The 8,470-nt window shown below is 55.2% G+C and overlaps 1 long non-coding RNA gene across 1 annotated transcript; it reads left to right on the top strand.

The window, feature by feature from the left end:
• Nucleotides 1-428: 428 nt before the first annotated feature.
• LOC123629819 lies at nt 429-5,682 on the top strand. Its single transcript, XR_006732298.1, has 3 exons — nt 429-574; nt 5,037-5,196; nt 5,668-5,682. It is a non-coding gene; the product is annotated as an uncharacterized LOC123629819 (long non-coding RNA).
• The last annotated feature ends 2,788 nt before the right edge of the window (nt 5,683-8,470 follow it).

The raw sequence follows: 8,470 nt of genomic DNA, 5'->3' as shown, positions 1-8,470 counted from the left end.
GGACAAAGACCGTGTGGCCTGCAGAGCCGAACACAGCTACTGCCTGGCCTCTTCCAGACAAAGCTTCCGCCTCCTGCCCCGGACAGAGCTCCCTGCGCTCCCCTTTCCCGGGCTCCTTCCGCAAGGCCAGCACAGGCAGCTGCGGCTGCTTCTGTGTCCTCCGCCCGCATCTGGTGTCTCTGTCTCTCGGCTGAAGATCAGAAACTAGATTCATCTTTATATTTCCACAGGGCCCGGCACAGTTTTGGCCTTGGAGCATGAGCATGTTGTGGAAATATTTCAGTTCTGCTTGAGTGAGGAAGTCGGAGTGGATCCAGTCTTCAGCAGCCCGTGTGGCTGCGCAGCCAGGGCTGCTCCCCCGGGGCAGCCTCCCTTGCCGCGTCACCGCCTGGCGACAGCAGCGCCCTGTTTCTGACGGCTCTTGGCCACACTGGATGGCGTGAGGCTGCCCCTCCTCAGCACCGCCCGCCCGGACTCCGGACGGGCACAGCAAGGCCTCTTCAGAGCCAGGAACAGGAAGCAGTAAATGCCCGACCGAGGACAAGCTGAGGGAGGGGTGGACAGTCTAGATTTGGTAAGTCTGAGGTGCAGAATTTCATTTTTCAAAAAAGGCCATTTTGTTCCTTCCACACAAAAGCTCCCGGACTCATGCTTATGAAACATCGCTAAGCCAGCACCACGCTGGGCGTGACATGAAAAGTGTGCATCCGTCTGTGGTTTGCAGCCAACACCGGCGGCACAGGCGTCTGGTCCCGCACAGTCAATCTGCCCGGTCCCGCGTCTACTATGAATCCGCGTTTTAGCGACCGTCGTCCTTGCGAGCGCGCGAGGGCGAACGGCAGGGAGCCGGCTCCGCAGGCCCTTTGCTTTCAGAGGCCCCGGTGCTAGGCTGGCGCCACTTCTCAGGGAGGCTGTGATCGCAGCGACAGGCCCCATGACCCCTCCCCCGGGAAGGTGAGCTCTAGAAGGTCAGAGTGCGCGCGCGCGCATGGGGAGCCCTGTGGGGGCGTGGCTGGGAGACCCCGAATTTTTTGAGAAGAGAAGAAAGGACTGAGGCTGCCTGTGAACTCCCCCCACTGTGCCGCCCACCCTGGACTCACGACCGCTGTCCCGCCCGAGCTGGGTGGCAACGGGACGGAGCGTCCCTTTTCCCAGTGAAAGGCAACCAGTTCACATTAAGATCGTTTCCTGGAGAGCTAATGGCCCTCTCAGGTTAAAGACTCAAGGCGAATGAACTCATCTGGTCACGACTCTGTGGGGGACACCTGGTGGGGGGGGGTCTCATCACTGTAGCTTAATTAAAGACCCCCAGGCGCCGGGTCAGCTGGTGGCCCTGCAGGCTTGACTAATTGTAATATTTTTCTCATTAAATTTCTGGAAGGAGACAAGCTTGGTCCCGCACAATCCCTCAATCCCCCAAATAATCAGGCGGCGTGTGGCACACTCTCCACACGGCCGGGTCCCGGGGAGCCGCCGCCCGGCGACAGCGGACGGCTGACTGTCGCGGGGACTCTCGGTTCTCGCCCCGCTGGACTGCGGGTGTTGCCGAGACGGCGGCACAGCGAGGGCGACCCGCTCCGCCCCTGGGGAGTCCTCCTTCTTCCCTGACTCGCGCGACAAGCAGGGACAGTGAGAGCCACACGCCTCCCTCCGTGCTTCCGCCCTTCACGTCTGGAAGCCGCTTCCCCGCAGGCGCCGGCCGAGTCACGCCCGGCGGGTCCCGGGTCTGCGCTGTCACAGGGCGGCTCTGGAGCGGCCACGCGGGCCGCCCGGGCGGAGCCGCCGCACACAAGGACGCTGGCTCGGCTGGGCAGGTCCGCTCTTCCGCCTGGGGAGTGGCTGTCACGTCTGCACAGCCCCCTGGATGCTGGGCCTGTTAACCTGCACTCTCCTCACATTTGCCACCCGGCATGCCCATCGCTTGTCACACGCTGTGCGATGGCTTTAGAAACATTTCCTTTTAATTTTTACGGCAAACCCAATGAGGTAGACAGTTTTACTCCAGTTTTACAAACGGGAGAGCTATGGCTCCGAGGTGAAGCAGCATGCCCAAGTTCAACAGCTGCCCAGTGCAAGAGCTGAGTTTGCGGCTCTGTGACCCTCAAAGCCCTGCCATCCGCAGAGCAAAGTCAGAGCTCTCTGCATGTCCCTTGAGCTGCTGACCTGAGCTCCCCTGGGGGCACCGGCCGCCTGTACTTCCCCACTGTCGTGGGCTAAATTGTGTCCCCCTCCCCAAAATTTGTGTGTTGTAGCCCTAACTCTCAGTACCTCGGGATGTGATCTGTATTTGGAGACAGGGTCTTTGAGGAGGTGATGAAGTCAAAATGAGGCCTTGGTGATGGGCCCTAATCCGGTGTGCCTGGTGTCCCTATAAGAGGCGCTGAGGACACAGACACACACAGAGGGATGACAGCTGTAAGCCAAAGAGAGAGGCCTCAGATGAGACCAACCTGCAGGCACCTGGATCCCAGACTGCCGGCCTCCAGGACTGGGAGACAACGTGTCTCTGCGGGCGACTCGTCCAGTCTGCGGTTCTTTGCTGTGGCAGCCCAAGCGGCCCGAGACGCCTCTCCCCGTGTGCTGCCCGGGCCTTTGCTCAGACCCGGGCCCCACGCCTGGGGTGCTCTGTCCACTGTCTCTGCTCGGTCGGCCTTTGCCAGTCTTTTGAGATTCACTTCATGAGTCGTTTCCTCTAAGAATCCTCTGGATTGGGCTAAGAATTCCTCTTCTGGTCACCTGTACCCCCTTCTGCGTGGCGCTATCTTAGCAGATAGCAAATCATGTTTAGTCGTGTATCTGTCTCTCTGATTGGAGAGCAGGGACCAACTTATACACCATTGTGCTCCCAGCAGCTGGCGCAGGCCCTGGCACGTGGTAGATGACAAATAGATGTTGGTGGCACCATACGCTGAGTGCTGAGTCCCCATCAGAGCACATGTTGGAACCTGTTTCCCATATTCTTTCTTTCCTAGGCTTGTGCACAGAAGCCTCTCCCACCCCCTGGCAGGATCCATGGGGGCCACATTTCCTTCTTTCACTCCTCTCCGCTCAGCCTCAGAGTCACCTTTGCTCCCACGCCTCAGCAGAGCACGAGGGGCCTGAACCCAGCAGGGGAGCCTGGTTCCACTCTCACCTGGCCGGAGCTGTGAGCGTCTCTTTGTCTTGAGACTTCCAAAGTCCCCCTGGTCCCCTGGCCCCTCCTTGGTGCTCTTAAATCCTGGAGGCCAGTGAGATCTTACAGAGGCTGGGCTCACCTGTCCTCAGGGCCTGGAGTGGCAGGTGGGTTGACACAGGAGACAGGCCCTCCACTCCCCACCCCCTGCCTCCGCAGCGCAGCTCTGCTTCATGAGTGGAGCAGGTCACTCCAAGGTGAAGTCCTGGCTAAATCCGATCCTGTAAAACAGCAGATGAAGAAAAAGTGGCTTTGATTCGGATTGAACATGTATTACATCCAATGTATTTTTTTTTTTTTTTTTTTGCAGCACTGGTAGCATTTTGCTATCTTGATAATTTTTTGCATATGCTAACCTTAAACTGAATTACATTTCCAGAGTCCACGTCAGCTAGTGTGTGCTTGTAGGCACGTGGGGGTGTGCTAAGCCCCCACCCCTTGATCAGTGTGGACGTCTCCCAGCCTGTGAGGGTAGTTTCTCTGAGCTGGCACTTCCTCCCCTTTAAAATGGGGATAATGTCTACACTGCAGGGCTGTTTTGAGAAGTGGAGATTTTGTGAGAGCTGTTCTAGTGATAGCTCTCCCTGACAACTACTGATACTAACAGTACTACTCTTTCTTCCCAACTTAATTTTCATAGCCTGGGGCAAACACCTACCTCTTTAGTATTCTCTTTACTATCTATTGCTGCTGTTGTTGTTTTTAACTAACTCCATGAGAAAGGGAGACAAGAGATGTCATGTTTGGGAATAAAACAAAAACAGCTTAAGGAAATCAGAAAGGAAGTAACTACGCCATTGCCTGTGTTATGCGTTGCCTGGAGGACAGCAAGCGTGTCTCGTGAGCGCCAACTACCCCCGCTGGGTCCTCGCACCGGCTGTCTTCCCACAGCACCTGACCTGGGAAAGGCAAGCCTTCACTGTGCCCTTCCTTGGTGCTCTCTGTCTTGCCTATAATGGGCATATGTCATTGCTGTTTGTTGCCTTGCTTGGAGCCACTGGCACAACACACCTTGTGCACGGTTTTTAATTTACCAATTTACCGAAACAGGAGGGCCTGTGAGGAGCTGCCTCCTGCTGGGGCCGCATACTCGAACAGAGACAGGTGCAAACCTCACTGCCCTGCCCTAAAGCACCCGACAATCCAGTCAATGAGGATAGTTAGTATGAACAGTGCTAGATGAGTGGCATGGAGACATTGAGTGCTCCGTGAGGACAAGGGAGCGATGGCCTGGTGGGGGCAGGGGAGAGAAGCCATCCCTGAGACAGGGAGTCCAGAGGGAGAGCAGGCAGGGCTAGGGGAGAGCTGGGTCACCCTGGGGGGTGCCTGCTGTCGCCTTCTCCAGATGCACCGCCTACTTCTCCCCCGCAGCCCCCAGAGAAGGAGTGGCTTGCTCCCCTGGCCTTGGAGGCTGCCTTGCCTGGCTACCCCCTGCAGAGCGAGCAATGCCCCCTTTCCCAGGGTTGGGACGGCCTCAGGACACATTCAGAACCCACCTGATCCTGATCTCAGGGCAGATGGGCCCTCATCCCTAACAGGAACTCACGCAAGACCCCTGTCCACCAAGACAAAGGTGGACAGATGGTTTTAGCAGGCAGGATGGCTTGGGGGGTGGTTCTTCCTCAGCTACTTTTTAATGGTGACGGTGATAACAAAATCAATATAGTATGATTATTATATAACATCAGTGCATTTGAGCAGATCAAGTACATCCGAATCAATGCGCTCATTATACAACTTACAATATGCAGTCTGAGGGACAATGCACCACACAGTGTACAACACGAACCACTCCATGTACAGCTTGACACAGTCAGGCATCGGGCAATGATGGGGTTATGTTCTGAGAAGTGCTTTTTTTTAGGTGATTTCATTGCTGTGCAAACATTACAGAGTTACTTACACAAACCCAGATGGTGCAGCCTACTCCAAACCTAGGCTACATGGACAGCTGATTGCTCCCGGGCTGCAAAGCTGCACAGCATGTGACTGTACTGAACACTGTAGGCAACTGTAACACAATGGTAAGTATTTGTGCATCTAAACATATCTAAACTTAGAAAAGATATGGTGAAAATACAGCACTAAAGATGAAAAATGGACACTTGTGTAGGGCACTGACCATGAATGGAGCTCCCGAGACTAGAAATCGCTCTGGTTGAGCCAGTGAGTGAGTGTTGGGTGAATGGGAGGCCTAGGACGTTCCTAGTGTTTGTAAAGTCTGTAGACTTTATGGAAACACTGCACACTTAGGCTACACTAAATTTATAAAAAAAAATTTATTTTTTCAATAATATATTAACATTAGCTTACTGTAACATTTTTATTTTGTTTTAATTTTTTTAACTTTTGACTGTTTTGTAATAGTACTTAGTTTAAAACACACGTTGTACAGCTATACAAAAAGTTTCTTTCTTTACATCCTTATGCTATAAGCTTTTTTATTTTTAACTTTTTTTTTTTTTACTTTTTAAACTTTTTGTTTAAAAACTAAGACACAAACACACAGTAGGCCTACACAGGGCCAGGATCATCGATATCACTGCCGTCCACTCCACACCTCGTCCCTCCGGAAGGTCTTCAGGGCCGACAGCAGGCCTGAGGCTGCCGCCCTGTGACAGCAATGCCTTCTGGATGCTTCCTGGAGGACCTGCCCGGGGCTGTGTTACATTTACTTTTTTTATGTAAGTAAAATGAGCATACTCTAAAAAAAAAATAAAAGGTTAATAAATATACAAACCAGTAACCTAGTTGTTTATTTTTATCAAGTGTCGCACACCGAGCGTATTGCATGCGCTTTGCTTTCATAGCCCAGGCAGTGTTGGACTAATGTGTCACGCTCCACCGCCACTGCGTCACGAGGCCACAGAAATCATTCATCTCCGTTTTGACCTTGGGGACCACTGTCATACGTGTGGTCTGCCTTGACAGAATGTTTTCACGCGGTGCGGGACTGTGTAGCTGGACACCAGCTGGAGGGCCGATGCGCAGTGCATGTTACGTACAATATAATGATCCGTGTGTGAATATTCACTCCTCCTACACGCAGCCCAAATAAGAAACACTCCACAAACGCCAAAGCCGAGGGCTGGAGAAGGCCAAGATGCGCCGTGGGTCACAGCGTGGAGCGACACAGCGTGGAGCGACACAGCGTCACCCTCGGCTCGCAAACGCGCTCCCCGCCACGGCGTCTTCCCGGCCGCCTCCAGCCTCTTCTCCGGGCTCAGCCCGACCTCCTCTGCCGAATGGCCCGGGCCACCCTTCGTCCCCTGCTCCGGCTGATCCAGGTTCCCCCCCCCAGGCCCCCCAGCCCCCCCAGCCGCAGCTCCCGGCTCGGGAGAAACCCCTGCCGCAGAGCTCAGAGCCGCACACGCGGCCGCCCGGTTCTCAGCTGGCTCCCCGTGCGGCTCCGCAGCCTCCTCGCACTGCTCCTCGGCCCTTAGTCCATCAGGAAATCGCTGCAGTGAGCTGTGGTCAGCGTTTAAGGAAAGAAAAAGAAGAGAATAGAACAAAATAGGATGCATCGCACATATTGATAGTATGGATCGGCCTGTTTTGTACAACTTTTGTTTCCTCCGTGTGTCTCTGTGTGTGAATGTGTGTTTCTGTGTGTGTGAGTGTGTTTGTGTCTGTGTGAGTCTGTGTGTGTTTGTGTCTCCGTGTGTGACTGTGTGTGTGTGTGTGTGCTGGATCACCATGAAAAATGTATTTTTTACATTTTACTGTGGATTATGATCAAAAAAGTTGCAAGCCCTGAGTTAGAGGGCTGGCATTTTCCTGCTCATTCTGTTGCCCTCGGTGCCTACAAAGTGGCTGGCCCCAGGGAATGGGGACCGGATCAATACCTGAGTTAACAGTCCAGGAAGGAGCTCAAGCCAGAGCTCGGGGGTGTGGCTGCCGGTCCCTCCCGACTCCTGCTCCAACACTCCCAGTCCGCGCCGCCCCCAAGCCTGCAACCCGTCTCCCCACACACGACTGCCCCCCCACCCCCACCCCCTGCAGGAAGGGGCCCAGCCGGGTTGACCTCATTAGAGCACGGACACCGCGTGCGGGGTGGTGCAAAAGCAAAATCCTTCCATTCGGGCATTTACTGAAGACCCAAACTCCACTGCGTGCCTCAGTGCGTGGCGTGCTGTGGGGCAGAGTGGTGCCCGGTACCTGTCCCTACACTAAGCACCAGCACCCCTCTTCCCGCCCCACCCCTTAGCTCCTGCGCAGTGGGGGGAAGAGCATCCTGGAACCAGCGCTGCGCAGCTACCTGCAGACACACACCTGCGCCCCCTTTCCTTCCCTGGCCAGGTGTCCGCCTCCCTGGGCTCAGTGCGGGCCGAACAGGCTGGTGTTCCACGGCGGCGAGGCTGGAAGGTGACCCCCGCTGTTTCCTGCCCGGAAATGCAGGCTGCCCTGGCAGCGGCCGCGTCTCAGCTGGCTCTGGGGGGCGGCCAGAGGCCTTGTGCATCCTGCGCCCTAGCTGCCCTTCCGGAAGGTCCCCGCCGTCCTCCCTCCCTCCTGCTGCCGTCTGCCCCACTGCCGCTCTGTTTTCACTCCAGGGACTGGGACTTTGGGAACAGCCGGGCTCAAACATTTGGCCTGAGCTTAGGCCCTCGGCAGACTCACCCCTGACACGCTGGGTCAGCAAACCAGGGCGGAGCGCGAGTGACCACGGCCCAGGGGAGGCCAAGCAGCCGGGAAGAGAGTGAGCAGAGGGGAAGGCTGGTCGCTGGCAGGGACACTTTCCCAGGATCCCTCTAAGAGCTTCCTTCACGTGGGGAAGGTGTGGAGGACATGGAGATTTGACAGCCAGCTACTTAAGAGATGAAAGGAAGCTTTGGGGACACAGGTTGTCCGGTGACAGCAAGCAGAAAGCAGGGCAGGGCCACCAACATTCCTCTTAGTTCCTGAGGGTAGGGGACTACTTTCCATTTGCACTTAGCATGTAGGCTGTGTAGTGGCAGGGGTCTCACTCTACTCCCCAGGCTGGTCTCGAACTCCTGGCCTCAGGTGATCCTCCCACCCTGGCCTCTCAAAATGCTGGGATTGCAAGAGTGAGCCACTGTGCCTGGCTAGGAAGCAGAACTGCTAAGTGCTCCATTGATTCCAGAAAGCAGAATTATGTTTCCAAGAGTAAAGCCATTAAGATGTAAATTTAAAACAAACAAAAACGCTAAATGTCCCAAGAGGCTATAGTCACCCTGTTTATCAGGGACCTTTGAGCTGCAGATCACTGGTAAAAGCCAGGAGGAGGGACGGAAGAAACAAAGGACTGTCTTCCTGCCCCTGAGGAATCGACCTGCTAAG

The sequence above is a fragment of the Lemur catta genome, unplaced genomic scaffold, assembly GCF_020740605.2.
Source record: "Lemur catta isolate mLemCat1 unplaced genomic scaffold, mLemCat1.pri scaffold_47_ctg1, whole genome shotgun sequence".
Classification (NCBI taxonomy): domain Eukaryota; kingdom Metazoa; phylum Chordata; class Mammalia; order Primates; family Lemuridae; genus Lemur; species Lemur catta.
Note: the sequence above shows the minus strand (reverse complement) of the source record. Positions and strands in the feature narration are given on the sequence as shown.